The sequence below is a fragment of the Acinonyx jubatus genome, chromosome A3 (genome assembly GCF_027475565.1).
Source record: "Acinonyx jubatus isolate Ajub_Pintada_27869175 chromosome A3, VMU_Ajub_asm_v1.0, whole genome shotgun sequence".
Classification (NCBI taxonomy): domain Eukaryota; kingdom Metazoa; phylum Chordata; class Mammalia; order Carnivora; family Felidae; genus Acinonyx; species Acinonyx jubatus.
In genome coordinates, this window is record NC_069388.1 from 120287218 (window position 1) to 120305793 (window position 18576).

The 18576-nt window shown below is 38.8% G+C and overlaps 1 long non-coding RNA gene across 1 annotated transcript; it reads left to right on the forward strand.

The window, feature by feature from the left end:
* The first annotated feature begins 855 nt into the window (after positions 1-855).
* LOC128311299 (uncharacterized) lies at positions 856-17518 on the forward strand. Its single transcript, XR_008289650.1, has 3 exons — positions 856-4260; positions 4864-4920; positions 17227-17518. It is a non-coding gene; the product is annotated as an uncharacterized LOC128311299 (long non-coding RNA).
* The last annotated feature ends 1058 nt before the right edge of the window (positions 17519-18576 follow it).

Here is an 18576-nt window from a genome sequence, read left to right on the forward strand (position 1 = left end):
ATTCGACGTACATAGTTAATAGTACTGTTTTGTATATTTGAAATATGCTAAGGTAGATCTTAAGTGTCCTCACCACACACGCGCGCACACACACACACACACTCTCTCTCTCTCTCTCTCTCTCTCTGTCTCTCTGTCTCTCTCTCTCACACACACAGTGAATGTGCAAAGTGATGGATGTGTTAATTAACTTGGTTATGCTAATCATTTTACAATTTTAAAAAAATTACTTCTTTTAAATTACCACATTGTGTACCTTAAAAAAATAAAGCTTATAGCTTTCTAGAAAAAGAAATGAGATTTTGTTTTCCTTTATAAATCAATTCTGATAATTTATACTTTTCCATGATATGTCACTCTTCTAAGTTGTGAAATTTATTGGCAATTTTTGTTCAAACTAATTTCATGAGACGTTAAAAAGATCCTCTTTACAGTCATATCCTGCTTTTTTTCATTTCTGATTTGCTACCCTCACTCCTTTGATCCCCTTTATTTAGGACAGTCTGTCTTGTGACTATTTTCAAAGAATCAGCTTTGAATTTGCTGATTATCTCTAGTTTTCTCTGTATTTATTAATCCATACTTTTACCTATATTATTTCCTTTCTTCTTCATTCTTTTGGTTACTATTTTTCTAGCTTCTTGAATTGAATACTTAACTCATTTATTTTTAATGGTCCTTTTTAAAAAGTGCTTTTAATACTATAATGGATCTCTGGTTCCACTTATGCTACATCCCACAAGTGTTGCTATGTAGTTCATTTATTGTCATTGTGTTCTATAAATATTTTATAATTCCCCTTGTGTTTTCCTCTTAAATCCATTAGTTATTCAGGACTATGTACGGTTTGGGAGGGACTATCACTTACTACTGATTTCTCATTTTTTGTATCAAGGACAGATATCATATACTGTGTGATATCAATTATTTGAAATGTTTCGAGAATTATTTTATGATCTAGTACTTATTCACATTTTGTAAATATTCCTTGTATATCAAGTTTCTTTGCAAATCGATCTTATTAATTCTGTTGCTCTTTTCTTTATTTCTGGTCTTTTTGGTAGAAAAATTTCTAATGGAAATGTAGAAAATCAGCCACAATATTTTTTGGTCAATTTCATTTTTTCAATTCTGTTAGTTTTTGCCTAATAAATATTAAAGAGATGCTGTAAAAAGCACCTAAGCTCTTTAAAATTTTTTTTTAATGTTTATTATTTTTAAGAGACAGAGACAAAGCGCAAGTGGAGGAGGGCAGAGAGAGAAGAAGACAGAGAATCTGAAGCAGGGTTCAGGCTCCGAGCTGCCAGCACAGAGCTTCAAATGGGGCTCGAACTCAGGAACCTGGAGATCATGACCCGAGCTGAAGTGAGATGCTTAACCAACTGAGTCACCCAGGCACCCATGGGCTCAAGCGCCATGTCGGGCTCTGTGTTGACACCTCAGACCCTGGAGCCTGCTTCAGATTATGTGTCTCCCCCTGTCTCTGCCCCTCTCCTGATTGTGCTCTCTCTCTCTCTCTTTCAAAAATAGATTAATTAAAAAAAGAAAATATTACAAAAATATTCCCAGGATTAGTCATTAAGTTTTTTAAATGCCTGATAGAGAGAATTTATTGTGTGACCATCTCTGTTGAAAATGAAAGCAAAAAGTCATGTTTACATATGTTCAAATGATAATTATAGGTCAGATACTAATATGAAAAACAAATAGCCTATCCTATTTTTTAAATCTTTTGGATTTAAGTCATATAAATGATATACATAATAATACTTGTTTCAGTGTAATGTTAATGGAGAGTTAAGAGTCTTTAAATATCTAGTAGTGTTTTCAGTTTCTTAGCTAGGACATGTGTCTTCATTACTGGATTCACAGGTCAAAGGATGTAGTGAGAGGACCGACACATGGACGCTTTGAAAATTAAAAAAAAAAGTATAAGTACTTCTACAAGGAAATCAAATATCTTAATGGCAAAAATGGTCACACACTTAAAATAATGGTTGGTACTTATAGAGTGTCTTTTCTTTACATGTGAATTATAACCAAAAAAAAATGGTTGCTTTATGTTTCAGACAGAAAATCTTAGAAATTGAAATGTTTCATTTGGCTGCTTTGGTGACAGACCCAGAAATGAATGTTGAAGCTGTATAAGAGCTTGGGACTTTGGCAGGAATCCTCTCCCTTTCCATTTTAGGTCAATCTCTGCCTGTAGAAACGGACTAAACCTTCTCTGGTCCTCCTGGAATTATCAGCCTGTGACTTCCAGCCCGTATGTCCTCTGCCCTGAGTGGTACTTTAACCAGAATCATGAAAAATTCACTAATGAAAGCAAATAAAAGGGCGTGGGTATTTTATTTCAATCCTTTTGACCCTGAAAACTATCCAGTGGATTTCTGCCCTGGGTTCATGCAGGGGTATAGGAAAGTAACTCTCTGGCTAGACCTTAAACTCCATGTGGGGACACGTGGTCTAACTTCCTTGCTTTCCCTGTCTCACTACCATATTTCCCTGTGTGCTCCCAGAAGCTGCTCAACAGTTAGAGCTGACAGACTTGAATTCTACCCTGAGGCTTAAGAAGTCATCTCTGGGCAACTCTGCTGTCACATGGCTATTTCAGAGCCATGGCTATTTCAGAAAGGGACAAAGGAAAGCCCTCCTTTGCCACGTGCGTTGTTCCAGGGTGAGAAGGCTAGAGGACATGGAAAGGATGCTTTGCTCTTTAAGTGCCTGCCTTTCAGCACAAAGCAAACTGCTGCTCTTTTCTTTATAATCCACTTTAGTAAAGATACATAATAGACATTTTATATAATGCATGTAAAAATTCAGAAAACCGAAAAGTTCTCTGACAGTAACACCTTGCAACTTGATGCTAGAGGAAATATCCTTGTAAGATGAACATGGTGCCTTTTGTAGAAATTGCTCCTTCATTCCCAAAGTTTAACTGGCAGGCGTAGCATTTCATTCCATCTCATATAGTGACTGATTGCTCGGGGCATCATAGTCCTTTAAAAGTCATGCCTTTACTGCTTTTCAGTAATTGCATTCTGTGTGTGCAATGATCTGAAAGCTATTTGAGGGAAAAGAGCATAATATTACATATATGTTAGAAAAAGGTGCCAAACCTCTGCCTCATTTCCTGATATTTGATGACTCCAATGGTGCTGATTGAAAAACAGCATGGCCACATTGCTAATTTGTATTACTCTGGTTTGCAATTTATACATACTTTTATTTAAAAAGAAAAAATAAACCCATTTGAGTCTTTCATTCATGGTTAATTAGGTGATTGAAAGGGTCAATCGATGATTTACCAAATAAATTTCTAAACCACTGCAGTGTTACTTGCAAAGCATCCAGCAGTCAATAAATGAATTAAAGGAGAAAATATTTAATGCTGAACAGAGCATACATTAAAATATAATAATCCAGGAAAATGCTCCTTATACATGAGGAGCAAACTGGCGGTTTATTAGAGCCAAGGTTAAAAGTCCATAGGGAGAATAGCAGGAGAAGAATGTAGAGGCCATACCAATAGGAGTACAGTTCCAATTAATTTATTGACATAATTAGCACATGGTTGTTAATAACATTGCAGAAGCAGTTGGCAAGTATGTGTACACATGCGCCATTTGAATGAATTCAAAAGAACCCTGTACTTATCATAATTAAATTATTAGTTCTGGGAAAGCAACGCAGACTATAGAGGCCATAGCAGCAGGCCAAAAGTCATGCATCCAATTTATTTTGTCACTAAAATAAAATGTCTGGAATTTTTATATCTTATCAAGCTGAATCTATAGAGCGGAAATTATTACGACTATCAGGATTGAGTGGTCCACTTGTAACTTCAGCATTTGTGAAACCAAGGGCCCGATCACCTCACGGTTTATAAAAAAGAAGCAGGGAAACATAAAAATAAAATTTTTTGAATGAAATAAGTCTCTTGGCCAAGCAAATTCTCCACTTTGATATCTTTGCTCCTGGATAAACATGTAAAAAGGAGAGCTAAAAGAATGAAGTTTCAGATTTTCTAATGACTACACAGAATTCAATGCATAGTACAGAGAATAATCCTGATTATAGTTAAAATTATAGATTTTTTTAAAACTTTCTCACCTTTTTCCTTAATTATGTCTTTAATGCTATTTGCTTTAATCCTGCACTGCTTTTGTTCACCTGGAGAGAAGGATGCAGACTTTAATCACGTGGATTTCATCCTAGCGGAGCTGTTGTGTATTGGACTTGCTAAAGTCAATGAAACTTGTAAGTAAACAAATCCAAAAATGAAGAAAGAAAGAATATTCTTTAGGGGAAAATTCAGACTCTGGCAATTTTAACAACAACAACAAAAATGGAAACATGCATGAAAAGATAAATTCTTCACCATATGCTTCCTGCAGAGGGAAAGTGCATCTTGGAACATTCTGGATGATATGGATCTGCATATAACTGGGTAGTACTGTAAGTGAGGGTGGGTGTTGGGTGGGGGTGTTAGATACGGGTGGGAGTTTTCAAATCATGGCTGTGGTTGTCTGGAAATCAGACCCACATATTTGGAACACTAGTTGTCCAAGCAGAATATCTATGGGATCAGGAAGTTAAGAGATGACTTTCCTGAGGTGGTTTCTCCTTGATTCTTAGTATTTCTGAATCTGAGTATCTGATAAAATCTCTGTTACTTGTAGCAGAATTGATACGTTTGGGCACAATGTGCAGGAAGAAGAAGATAAGCTTTAATAATTATCATGAGTATTTATTGTGTGCTGGCCATTTGCCCAACATTTTTCTGAGCACTCTGCCCATTTAATTAACCCATTTAATTCTCCCAACAGCCCTCTATATAAACAGTGTCTCCATTTTTTACAGATGAAAAAACTGAAGGAAAGATGAAGTTAATTGTCCAAGTTAAAACAGCTGAAAATGGTAAGTTGCGATGTAAGCCTTCTGGCTTTAGTCTGTACTCTTGGCTACTTTGCTATAATGCTTAGAAACAAGTTACCCCTTCTCAGTCTGGACATAGGAGTTGACACTTCCTCTTCTAACCAATGGTTAAGTGATATAAAGGGTCCGATGAGTGAGGTCATTGTAAGTGCTGGTCAGCTGTGGAGTGAAGGGGAAAACTTAGGACCATAAAACTTCTGCTATCATACACAGCTCTTCCATAATACTTCACTGGCTCACTCTCTTGAATCTGTGTCTGCATAGTGTCCTAGCCTGAGGCCACCAATGCATTGATAATGGCCTCACTGATGTTTGCCTCTGTTCCACATTGCTTTGGACATTATGGCCACTGTGAGAAAATGCAGGAACCTATCTAGAATCTTGTGTCTTCAAGAGATGAGTTCTATTGGCCACCTCCTCTCAAAAGTATTAAAGGACATTATCTGATAACTATCTAATACCATTCATGGATGGGGGAAAGTAGTGCATGCCTGTTCTTACTGGGGACACAGAGCCCACTAATCATCATAGGACCTTGCTGTGTACCCCAGTCAGCCAAGCCTCTACATCAATGCAAGTCTGAATTTTAGGTCTCAAGAGCTAGGCAGTATTATACATCCAGCTTAATTGTACTTGGGTCAGAGCTGTCAGGAGCCCTTGAAATGAGCATACTATCTTTCACACATAGTCTAGGATCCTCTTCTCTCTTCCTGGCCTACAACAGAATCTCTATTTGTTAAAAAAAATCTGTATATATTTCTAGAATAGGTACTTAAAATGGGAGTTTCATTTATTGGTTCATTTTTTTGCAGGGAAATACAGACATTTTAAGTGTGCAGTTTGTTCCGTTTTGACAAATGCATATGCCTCTGTAACCCACACCCCTATCAATATATTAAACATTTAGATTCCCCTTCTCAGACAACCCCATGAAATAAGATGGGAAATACATTAGGCTGATGAGAAATATATTCATGTTTTAGACTTTTGGTACACATTATCAGATTGTGTTCCAGAAGGCTACCCTAATTTATACTCCTGTGGGCAGCAAATAGGAGATAGTCTTTTCCTCCAAACCTGTGAACACTGAGTACTGTTTACTGTTCATCACATACAAAAATTACTCCAATTCTCACTTTGTGTTTTTCAACACACAAATTGGTTCTGTTCTATTCTGTTTTGTTTTGTTTTTAGTGGGTAGTTGGATGAATTTTTTTTTCATTATTTTTCTTTCCCCATTCTAGGGGATCACTATATTCTCCAGGATGTTAAAGTCGCTTTACTGATTTCAAATTCATCTCAAAAGTCTTTTGATGTCATATCTTACTCCCTGGCCATTCAGGATTCTTCTCTGGCATTCATATTTTACAGGAACATGGCCTTGTTAACCCTTTGTTGGCACTGGAAGTCCTGAATAGTCCCAGAAGTGCCCAAATGTCAGGTTCTCAGTCAGAGAGTAAGTTCTTAGTATTACCGTGGTGACTAACTCTCTAGTCTATAGACATTGATTCATGATGCCATAGCAAAATCTAACAAAATCGGTCCTAAGAAGTAGCTTTCTTCTTCAAAACTAGCAAAAAGAGGATTGGATTCAGTGTTCAAAATTAAGAATTCAGGATGTACTACAAGATATCTAGTCAGTACTTAAAGCCTGCATATTAGTTTGCTAGGGCTGATCTAACTAAGTACCACAAGTGAGTGACTTAAAGCAACAGACATTTATTGTCTCACAGTTCTGGAGCCTGGAAGTCTGAAGTCAAAGTGTTCACAGGGCCATGCACCCTCTGAAACCTGTAGGGAAATCTTTTGTTTCCTCTTCCTGATTTCTGGTGTTTTGCCTGTAATCCTTGGTGCTCCTTGGCTTGTAGCTGCATTACTCCAACCTCTGCCTTCCCCATCTCATGGCCTTATCTCTGTGTTTCTGTGTCTTTACTTGGCCATTTTCTTATAAGGGTACTGGTCATAATGGATTAGGAGCCCACCCTAGTTCCAGTATCCCCTCATCTTAACTAAACATCTGCAATGACTTTTTTTCAAATAAAGTCACATTTTGATGTTCTGGGGGTTAGGACTTCAATGTTTTTTGTTTGTTTGTTTTTTTGGTTTGGTTTGGTTTTTTTTGGAGGGTACAGTTCAACCCATAGCACTGATATACTGAGTAGGATACAAGTCATACCAGAATGGGCAGTTTGTCAGGTGATCGTTAAAAATAAGAATGCTGACATTGTTAGGGAGATCTGAGGAGACAGGACTGCCCAATATTCTTGCAGAACAGAGAAATTGCAGACCTGAAATGAATTCCTGATTATCAGCCATGAATCTCTTATCATTTTTCCACTCTAAACACTTGCTTCTAATTATGCCCCTTTGATGTTTGCACCTCTCAAATATCTTGAAACTAAGTTCATTTCCATTTCTCACACTTTCAACATTGTTAACACAAGCCGAACAGAATTTCATTCTTCCAGGCCTTTCTGGTTAGTCAGATCCTACAGCAGCCTAATAATTGTAAGTTGCTCTTTTCTTCACTTTTCTCCTCAGCTGGCAGATTTCCTAGTTCTAAAAACCTCACTATGTCCCTCCCATAGTGGGAAAGAAGATGTGGCCACCTGTATTATCTGTGAAGGGACTTCTGACACATTTAATTTCATCTGGAAGCAGAGTGTTCATGTTAGCAGCTTTGTGTCCCAAGGTGCAGGAACCTGAGTGCTGTCTTTATAGCTCTTACGTGCATTGAGCACTTTGTTTTTCCATCTCTTTCAAAAACACAACATGGAAAGGCGCCCATGTTTTTTGCACCTTTTATATAAGCTTTTTGGTGATTAAAACCTTAGGGTGTTGAGTTAGTGTAAAAGTTAAAAATGTCTACCTAGAGTCCAGTAAGAGCTTTCTGTCTTGTATTTTTAAAAACAGCTTCAGAGTTGTGAAAAATGCTGGCTTGAAAATTCCGGGAAGCCAAAGCCCTCTGATTATAGCTCATGTAGCGATATTGTGCATTTTTTCCAAACTTTGCTGCATTAACGCTTCCACATCATTTCTAAGAAAGAGAAGAAAGCTTAGCTCTCTTACAGGCCTTGGGAATTCTAGAAATTTACTGAACAGTGGCTATTAAAATATGGGCATATATTAAGCACGTCTTTTCTTCTGACGCTTTGACTTCTTGGAATCTTGCTGACACTAAAAGGGTCTTCCCTCTCAAGGTTAGCTCATTCCTAGAGATAACAATCAACTTGCCCTCCAGGAAGTGTGCCTTTCATATGCAAACCAACCAATCCAGAGTTCATACTTCCTTTATCATGCTTTCACCTGGGGAGCCACTGTTTCCTCCCTAATCACCCCAGGGCCAGGTATCAGATAACCAGGGGCAACTCTGCCTGCTGGAGCCTGCTAAAATTATTCAAACTAGCCAATCTTAAATCTGTGTAACCTGCCTACTCTGCCTTGCCCACTTCTGCCTATGGAAAACCACCATAAAGCCTCTTTCCTATATTTTCCTCTTGCTACTTCTGCTTTCTGACCCACCCTGGTGCCCTGCATGGCATGCTGTACCTCCTCTGTTTCTAGCATCTATGAGTGTAAAATTTCTTCCTTCATGTAAGTGTCTGCGTGTATTACCATAGCTGATTAAAATAAATCCAGGTACATTTTAAATCAGAGTACATAAAGATTCACTCAAAAGTAACTCTAATCTAATCAGTTTTGTGGTGTTTTTCATCGATTATAGCTAAGTCAAGGACTTGGTCAAGGGTGATGTTGACCAAGCTTAGTCAAAAGAAGAAAGAGACCCAACAGGCACTCTGAGCTTTGTGTCTGCAACAGGAAATCACTGAGGCTTATTGTGGTGCCATTCTGAAGGGTGTGTGTGAGTGTGTGTGTGTGTGTGTGTGTGTCATGGAGAAAGGCCTTTTTGAAATGGATTGTCTGGGTCCATTTCTCCAGCTGCTATAGGCTTCTTTTAACAACATTCCCTTTTGTTTTGTTCTCCCTTTAAAATATTCACTCCAGGGCTGAGGCTAAAGTGAGGCTAGCTAGGTACCAAGGGCACACATTTTTAAGGAGGCACCTGCTGTTAGTCAGGATTGTCGGGGGTGGGGGGGCGGAGGACATGAGTGCTTCTTTAAATTTTGGACCCTGGTACCTTGCTTGCTTCCCACTGTTCTTCACTCTGATTCTCACAACCATAAGACTCTAAATCTCAAAAATCTGGGCTTTGATTTTGCTGTGTGCTTTTATGCTTAGATAAATCACCATGTCTAAGGGTCATCAGAATTATTCAGAAATTAAATTGAAATTGGGCATGATTTTTACCCTCTGATATATCATAGGCTAAAATTAATGACAAGTGCTGGATATATTGTTCATTCAAACATGGTTAGCGGGGTTACTTCTCTAATACGAATTTTGTCATCCTGGCGGCAAAAGCTAGACAGAAGTTTCCTGGCATTAGTCTCAGTAGAAGGAGTTTTTTGGGTACTAAAATCATATATGGGAAAGAGAGAGTAGTCACCTTTCCTTTGTGTTACTGTAGCACATAATTTATCCCTCTATTATACGTGGCTTTATGTGGTGCTTGAATTGTTGTATCTTTTTTTTTTTTCTTTTTCACTTGATGGACTGTTAAGGACAGAAGCCATTCTTAGTCTTTCTGTGTATCTAGGACATACCAGACACTCAAAAAATAAATGCAGGGAAAACTCTTTATTGAATAAAACTATTTTTTAATGCATTTTAGAAGTATCTATTTGCCCTGTAAGCATGTAATTCTGTGAAACTGTAGTGACTAAAGTTTCAATCCATCAACACAAGGCCACTACTTACAGGTCCATAGTGTAAGACACACCTTTCCAATAAATCTATGAAGTCCTCGAAGACAAAAATGCATATTTTCTGTTTTGCATATATTTCCCAAATCATCTAACAAAAGGGTGTGAATTTACTGATTTTTACTTCACCTGGTGAAGAAAAAAGAACAATCTACAAAACTTTCAATTTGTGAATATTTAATTCAAGATTATTATGTATTTCACATTTCATATGGTGGATATCAGCTGAAAGCATTGGGTACCTCCCAATTTCCATTTTTAAACTAAATTGCAATCTTTGGGAGTCGTTGCCTTGCCATTATGCATAACTTTTGTGTTGTATTTTTAAATTGAGTAAAAAAATATATGGTAGGGTAAATGACATAGTCCTAGGATTTCAATGTGATACTGAACAAAAGCTATGATATTCACAAGATGCAATGGAGCGTGTGTCTACTTATCTGGCTGTGCAAACTTATGAGCCTGATAACAATGGCAATGAAGCATTTTTTTGCATGAGTGACTCTTCAGGGGTTCTTCTAATAGCTATGGAAGGGCATTTGCACTTGGAGATCACAGTTTTTGTGTTGAATAAAACTGCATACTGTTAGCTTCTCTACTGATCTGAATTCTGACCTGAATAAAGACTTCTTCCCATACCCAGCTTGGGCTCGGCTCTGAATCTTGCTTCTTTCTTTATTATATAACCCACCTTTGCCTGACTCACCTGTGTATACTCATTTGTATTGAATTTTAAATGTAATCTGCAGTTGGATCTCCTAACCTCCTTCTTGTTGAGATGTTCCAGCCAAAGCAGTGATTCCTGTGCACACACCCAGCTGCAGGCTGTTCCATGCACTGTTTGATCTTCTCCTTTGCCAAAAATGCCCCTTTCCCAGTCACTTTCACCACATAGGTCCTTTTAGATCCAGGGTAAATGGCCCACCTCACTAATTCTACCTGACCCCCAAACTCAGGGGTTGTCTAGATCCTCTGGATGCTGTATGTTTTCCTCAACAGGGCTTAGGACACATTGCTTTGTGTAATACTGCTTTTGTGTTTCTTCCCATGCACTGAGATGCTAAGTGCCTCCTGCACTGAGGGCTGAGTATCGTGTTTGTTTTCCAGGAATATGCAACAAAGTGCTGAGACACAGGAGTGCATTGAATTGAAAAGGGTTGCTCTGTTTTAATTGTGTTGGGTTTATCCTGAGCCAAATAAAGTGCTATGGTGCCAATCATGATTTGTGGGTTTCACATAGCCAGCATTTTGCCCACCTGTTTCACATAAAGGGCAGTGCAGTGTAGACCTTAAAGGGTGGACTCTGGAATTGTCCTGCCTGAGTATACTCCTGGGCTCTGCCATGCCATGGTTGAGTGCCTTTGGGCAAGTTACTTAATCTCTCTGAACTTTCGTTTCTTGACCCAAAGAATCTGGAGAACAATAGTATTTATCCATTCTTATTCCTTATGTTGTCTATTCCCTTAGTATTTTAAGGTGGAAAAAAATATTAATTATGGAAAATCATTCCACTCGAAATACACTTTCTCTTCTGCATTTCAGAGGAGATTTCTCCATCTGGGGATTCATTCTATGTTTTTCAGGAAGTAAGTCAATTTATTTCTGGGTTCACAGTGTCATGACTCCAATTTAAAAGAAAAAACAAGGTTCTACTTTCTTTATTGCACAGACTTTGTAACTAGGATCCTCCCTTTTTCTTCCAGGTCTATCTGCCTTGTCTGATACCCTGCCCACCCCTTTCAGAATCTCACTTTCTTGATGCCAAGTCCTTCCCTGAATAAGAAGATCCTATTAGGATGGTTGAACCTTATAATCTGTGCTGGAACCAACTAAAATGTGAAAGAAAACACAGAGATTATGAGATTTAACCTGGACAAGGAATCAGTGGTGTTACTCCCGGCAGAAACATCAGGGAGAATAAACTTTAAGGGTGAGGGGCAGTGTCCCTCAAGACATTCTCCATGGTTAACTTCTGTCTACTTTCCGTTCCTTGTGGCAGATTTTTGGGACTCTCACTTTGTTAGCTTTCTCAATCTCTGATATATTTCTCATGATTTTCAAAGAATAAAGACATGCCTCCTAATTTGGGAATACAGTGTAGTAGTTACGACCACACACTTTGGAGTCAAATGGTAACTGTGCTACTTACTTGTGAAGTGATCTTAGACAAACTTACATAACCACTTTCTGCCACAATTTTTCCAGTCTTTAAGATGGGGATGACAATAATAGTAACTCCCTTATAGGATATGAGAGTTAAATTAAAGCACACAAAGCAGTTAAAACTACCTGAAAGGTAACAAGTGTCACTTTGCTCTTATTACCACCTGAGCCCACAAATCTAGCAAAGCAAGGCACCAAATGAATGGGCAGATCTATTTTCTGCCCTTTAAGTTTTAGCTTTTAGCTGACTATCTTTCCCTAGGATTAAGTCAGACCATCCCAAGCATCTGTCCTGAAGTCTGTCTTTCATTTAATTACATGTCTTGTTGATTTCCCTCAATTGATTTCTTGACTCCCATTCATGTACCTCATGCCCTTGGCTCACAGCATCTTCCATTCAAATACTTGCTAATTAATCCTGGATATTCCTTAGCCTCTCCTTACCTCTCAACCTAGATCGTCCTGTGATGAGAAAGGAGGGTTTGATGCAAATTGCAACTGACAAGGTGTACCAAAGTAGACACTTATTGACTCTCACAAACCATGCACACTCATTCAGATAATTACATTCATAGTCCACACACATGGGTGGCCAAATCTCATAGGTAAGGTGATGAGGGGAGGGCTTTAGTCTGATGCAGAGCTTTTCCTGTGAAATAGTCTACTGTTGCTGTCCTTCCATATTAACGATTGATCTTATTCCCATGATGGCAGCTTACCATTTTTCCAAGTATAAAAAATGTATGCTCAAAACACAGCTTTAGACATCTAATCTGGGTCAAGGTCAAGTCTAGTTGCTTCCAGTGGGGCAATGCTCAGTGGGCGTGAGCTCAGAAGGGCAGAGTCAGTGCTCTGTCCTATGCAGGGGTTCTGGGAGAATAGGCTAGATGCAAGGAAGGAATGGAGGTGTTTTGTAGGCCTGAGACATTAATCCAAATGTAATCTGTTAAGCAGTATCCAGGAATGATTTAAGAATCAGCTGGTACAAAGGGACCAAGATAAGAGGGAGAGTGATTGAGTGGGGGATATAGACTAGAGTAGGTAGTTTCAGAAGGGCAAGTAGAAGAGCCAGCTATAATTCCCTTAGATTCTAGAACCTGTAAAGTATTTCAGTAGCCTCATCCAGAGTGAAAAGAAAGTTGGTAAGGACACTAAACTACTTCTTTCTCTTCTCTGGGTCTTCCCCTTGGGTCTCTGTGTAATGAAAATGACATTCCCATATGTACTTTTAGATTTTTCAGTAAAATGAGTATACTTTTTTTTTTTGTAAAAGGATAATGTGTTTTTTGATAGATTTGAGTCCTTGCTTTACCCATCTGATTATTGTCTATACTGTCTGGCTCACAGAACAGAAACACATGCATACACATGATAGAGTATTGTAGAGTCCGGTACTGTGGTAGACTGTGACCAGACCTCTTACAGGAATTACCTTATATCAGGCTCAGTTTAAGCCCATATGGGATCTTGTGCACATTAGAAAAAAGGAGGACATGGTGCTGTGGGGGAAAGCCTGGCTTGGAGAGAAGAACACAGCTTAGGTATTAGCCTATTCAGCCATCAGCTGGACGTACTCTGTAGGGCCTAACACATACAACCATAGTGGAAGCCTTAACTACCTGGTACTCTGCAAGCTGATGTTGCCCCTCCCCAGCCAAATGGAGTAAAAGCAAGCCAGGCTGCTGCACTGGGCTCCTCTGATGGTGCCACATCCTCCCTCCAGGTGGATGGCATCCATCTGTGAAAGCTAAACATGAGTTGGTGCTGGGTGACCAAAACAAAGCAGAGCTGTTTCTACTCCTGGAGGGTTTCAGCTTGCTATCTGCACTGGCTAGAAGTTTGTTGACTGTGGAGGGGGAAATGGGCAAAGTCTGAATAGTCACTTCTGCCCATTTCCAAACCCAGATCAGCTCAGTGTTTCCCTTTAGCTCAGGTGCTCATCACCCACCCTTCTCGAACTGTTTATCTTCCTCTTGACTTGCTTCCCCTGAGCTCATTGTTACCTCCCACACCAAGAGCTCATTTTGTACTGAGGTCCAAGCTCTCTGTAGCTCTACCACTAAATAGCAAATAGTGTCTGAGATAAATGACTTGCCATCTCTGGACTTCAATTTTCTTATCTGTAAAATGGAGTAGCATAAAGATCCACAGAGACTAACAGAGCGAACAGGCAGCAGAGACTATGAAGAACAGTACAAACTAACAACAAATGAAACCAGAAAGAGTTAATTTAGCCTAACAGTAAAATAGAACAATTTACTCACCCAATTTTCTATCATTGCCAGACACAGTTTGGACATCTATTAAGTACTGAAGAAATATATCATTTTCAACTGTCTGAATCCATATGCAGTTGATTTCAAAGCTTAATTGTATTTGAATGAGGAATCAATACATATAACTGCACTAACATTACTGTGCTGAAAATCTGTGCATGTTTCTGATGGTTTCATAATATATTTCAATTTTCCCATTATTTTTCCATTATGATCCCATATTTTTTGAAAGGATTCTTTGAACATTGCAAAGTAGCACAAATCCCAAATGAATGGTAACGACTATTTGTTTCGATTTCAAGCTGCATTTGTTAGAATGTTCTGCAGCTCCTCCTGGTTCCAAGAGGTCTCTCTAACAGAGACACCAAACAATCTAAAAAAACATCTATTTCATCACGTTCCTTTTTGGATTAAAAAACCTGTCCCTCTTTCCTAGCCTGTATTGTTACGAGTAACAGCCAGAGTCCTTCATGGTTTGGCTATAGCCTTTCTTTCCATATTTGGCTCTCAGTTTTAGAATGTACCCCCTTTCCCAGCCAGGCTGCGAACCTCACAAACCCACATGGGAGGAGATTATTCTCCAGGGTACTTTGGATTATTCTCATCTTACCCAGAATGCCTAAATGTCACCTTTTCCATAACTAATTTGACCCCCACTAGACAGAGACCGACTCAAGCCCAAGCTCCTGCTCAGGCCTTGGGACCTTTTAGTTTCTCTGGCCACAGTACCTCTCTCTTTGATAAAACTTGACCCCTGAAACACAGTGCCTGGGAAGCCTCTTGATTTCTGAGACTACATTGCATTTAGGTCAGTGGTGTCATCAATGCCAAAGTCAAGTCCAGATGGTTGCTCAGCCATGCTGTATTATCCCTCCACTTACCCTGAGCCCAATTCTTCATTTCCTAACTAGTGTAACTCCATTGTAAACAGAATCAAGCCCACCAATACAATGCCAATTTGCCGGCTGCTGGTCCTAATAGGTTTAAGAGCAAGAGAAAACACAGTACAGATATGAGACAGCAAAGGTCAATGTAGCAGTGAGGGAAATAGGACATAAAGCCAGATGCTGAAAGAGCAATGTTGGCAAAATTGCATGTAAACTTCATGCATTATGACTCTATATTGGTTTGTTGAAAAAAAAATCAAGGGATGCATTGTTACACATGTTATGTAATGCATAAGTAAACTGCATTCTGGGAGGAGATTTTGACTCTTACCAGAACATATAATCCAGATTGGTAAGATCTCAAAATATTTGGAAGTTTTATTCAACCTGAATCTGCTTGACACCTATTAATGTCAGTTTTGACACCCAGAAAGCATGTAAGTTCTTTTTGTTGGATATTTGGTGTGAATGGCTATCCAGCATCACTTTCCCCTATAGAAGAATCCATATTTTCCTTATTGATCTGTTTCCCCTGATTTTCTGTTCATGCTGTTGAGGGAGGTGACTTAACCCCTGGCTCTAGGGGCAGGCCTGTGACCCAGTTTGGCCTCTGGGCACAGTGACTAGTTGAGTGAAGGCTGGGTATCCTCCTCATTAGCCCGAGGAGACTCAATGTCAGAAAATGTATTTGAACATTTTGGAGAGACACTTTTGACATATATCATTGAGGTTCCCATCAGAGACAAAGAACTAGTAGGATGGATGGATGGATGCATGCATGCATACATGTATAGATTTCAAAAAACTGGCCTATGTGGTTGTGGGGACTGATAAATCTAAAATCTACAGGCCAGGTGGCAAGCTGGAAACCCTCAGGCATGGGCTGCTGCTGCAGTTCAGAGGCAGAATTTCTTTTATGCTGAGGAAATCTTCCTTTTGTTGTTAGGGTCCTTCAACTTCTTGGATGAGTCTCACCCAGATTACTGAGGATAAATGTCATTTAAAATGTCTTTTTAATGTTATTTTAAAGTCAATTTATTGTATATGTTAAACACATCTACTTGAACTTGCTTATTAGGTGTCAACTATTCAGGCATTTCCAAACTTCTTCAAAGGAAAGAAAATGTATAGGAGTCTTTTTATATAACCAGTCATGCCAAGACTTCATGTTAAATTTCAAACCAAGTGTAGATACTCTGTAGCCAGATTCTCTTAAAATCTGTTGAAACAGGAAAAAAAAATATCTGGATGGGATTTCCAATGACTGTTGTAGAATTCTCTGTGTCTAACAGGGACTTTCGGTCATCCAAGTAGTCTCATACAGAGCGCCCCCTAGAGTATGCCACTTCTAGCAAATATTGCTTTTGCAAGTCACTTGTCTAGATGAACAATTTTCATTACCCCAAATCAGCATATCCACTCTGTTCTTTCATGTCGGTCTCTCATGACTTTGTGAAAGAAATACTAAACCCACAAACAGGAACAATTAGTTTAACAAGTCACCTTCCTGGAAATGAGGTCCGCCATGGGGTCTGGAATGACCCCCCATTCTCCACTCCCTGAGCACATCTGAACAACTGGTTGACTCCCTGCAATGAGGGGTAGGTGCAAAGAGGATGTCAGAATGCTCCAAAGGATAAAAACGGAGACTGGGGCTCATGTGGGTCCTGGTCAGGGCTCTGGGTGCTTTACTCCAGGGCAATTATGACTTCCAGCTAGTTTCAGGCACCAAAATGTGACCAGAGTTGAAATTAGAAAATTTTGAGAAAGGAGCTTCAAAGCACCAGGCCCCCTGAAGCAAGGGCCATGCTTACCTAGGTCTAAGGGGAATACCATTTTGATGTCCACATTTTTCTCTTCTGTCAATCTACATGATGATCAGAGTCAGGGCTCATTTCTTTCTTACTTTAATTCTGCGCTCTCCCAGAATAGTAAATCTATTTCTGTGAATTGTATATTTTTAAAAAGCACCCTCCGTCTCCCAATACCACTATCCCTCAATACACACACACACACACACACACACACACGCACACATACACACACACACCCTAAATAGTATTCTTGTTAGAATAACTAAATTCAGAGCTGAATAAGGAGGATTATGTACGGTGCTCATCCTATATTCTCCTCTTACAGTAATTGATATAACATCAGTGAGACTTTGCTGGCAAAATTGATTCAAATCAAACCAGAAAAATTCAGCCTCAAGAACTGAAAATGAGCTAAAAGATGGTAAGCAAAGAATAATAATATGTGGCAATGTCTTCAAATTACTCATATTGTAGGCTTTATACATTTTGAAGTTGCAAAAATGTGTTTAACAAGGGTGGACTTTTTTTTAAAATGTAACATCTTCATTAATGATCGGGAAACAGCACAAAGCACAATAATATCTTTTTCAGTGTTGTTAAATTGGAAGGCGTTAAAAAACATTTGGAAAGACATATAAATAATACAAATAGAGCTATAGAGGTTATAAATATGGATGGAAGGGAGAACAAAGATATTTCAGAAATATACAAAACAATTGTGTCCACGAGAAAATGTAATTGAAAACCAAGGAGTCTTCAGATAGGCTATGGATTCTATGATACTCTCCTCTGAGTGTCCTTTGTGATTTGGGGTCAGTGATACATGATAATCCAAGTGGATTGTCAGAAGTGGTAATGCTGGTGTCAGTCAATTAATGAAACTGTACTTCGAAATGTTTTCTTGTTTTCATAATGTGGCCACATACTAATGTTTATGAAATAAATGTTTTATTCTCGTTGGGTTAAGAGTATTTTAAGACTGCCGCGTTATACAATGCCTGGGGCTCCATGTATGTAATCCCTTCATAGTCTCTGCAGATCATGCCTCTGGAGGTGTCGATGGACAGCTGCATGCCTTTACACCACTGCCTTGATTTTTATTCCAGGGTGTTCCCCAGCGTGCAGTGATATTTGCATGACATATCTAGAATGTACAAAATGTCCATTGGGTTGTGTCAAACAAGCATTTACCATGAGTGATATAAATATTCAAATGCTTAGCATTAGGGCGATCATAATCTGTGTGATTTAATGATTTTCTGACTACTTTTCTGAAAGAATTGAGTAATGTATATATCCCCTATATTATTTTCTGCAGGTTTTATTGGATTATGTATATTTTTTAATTTTTAAAAAAATTTCACTTACTTATTTTTTGAGAGACAGAGAGAGAGAGAGAGAGTGAGTGAGGGGAGGAGGGGCAGAGAGAGACGGAGACACAGAATCTAAAACAGGCTTCTGGCTCTGAGCGGTTAGCACAGAGCCTGACACCAGGCTCAAACTCATGAACTATGAGATCATGACCTGAGCAGAAGTCAGACACTTAACTGACTGAGCCAGTCAGTTAACACTTAACAGACTGAGCCAGGTGTCCCGGCTTATATATTTTTTTAAAGTGATTTTATATATTTATATATTTAATTAGGTTTCATATTCCTGTTAACTTCTAATCAAT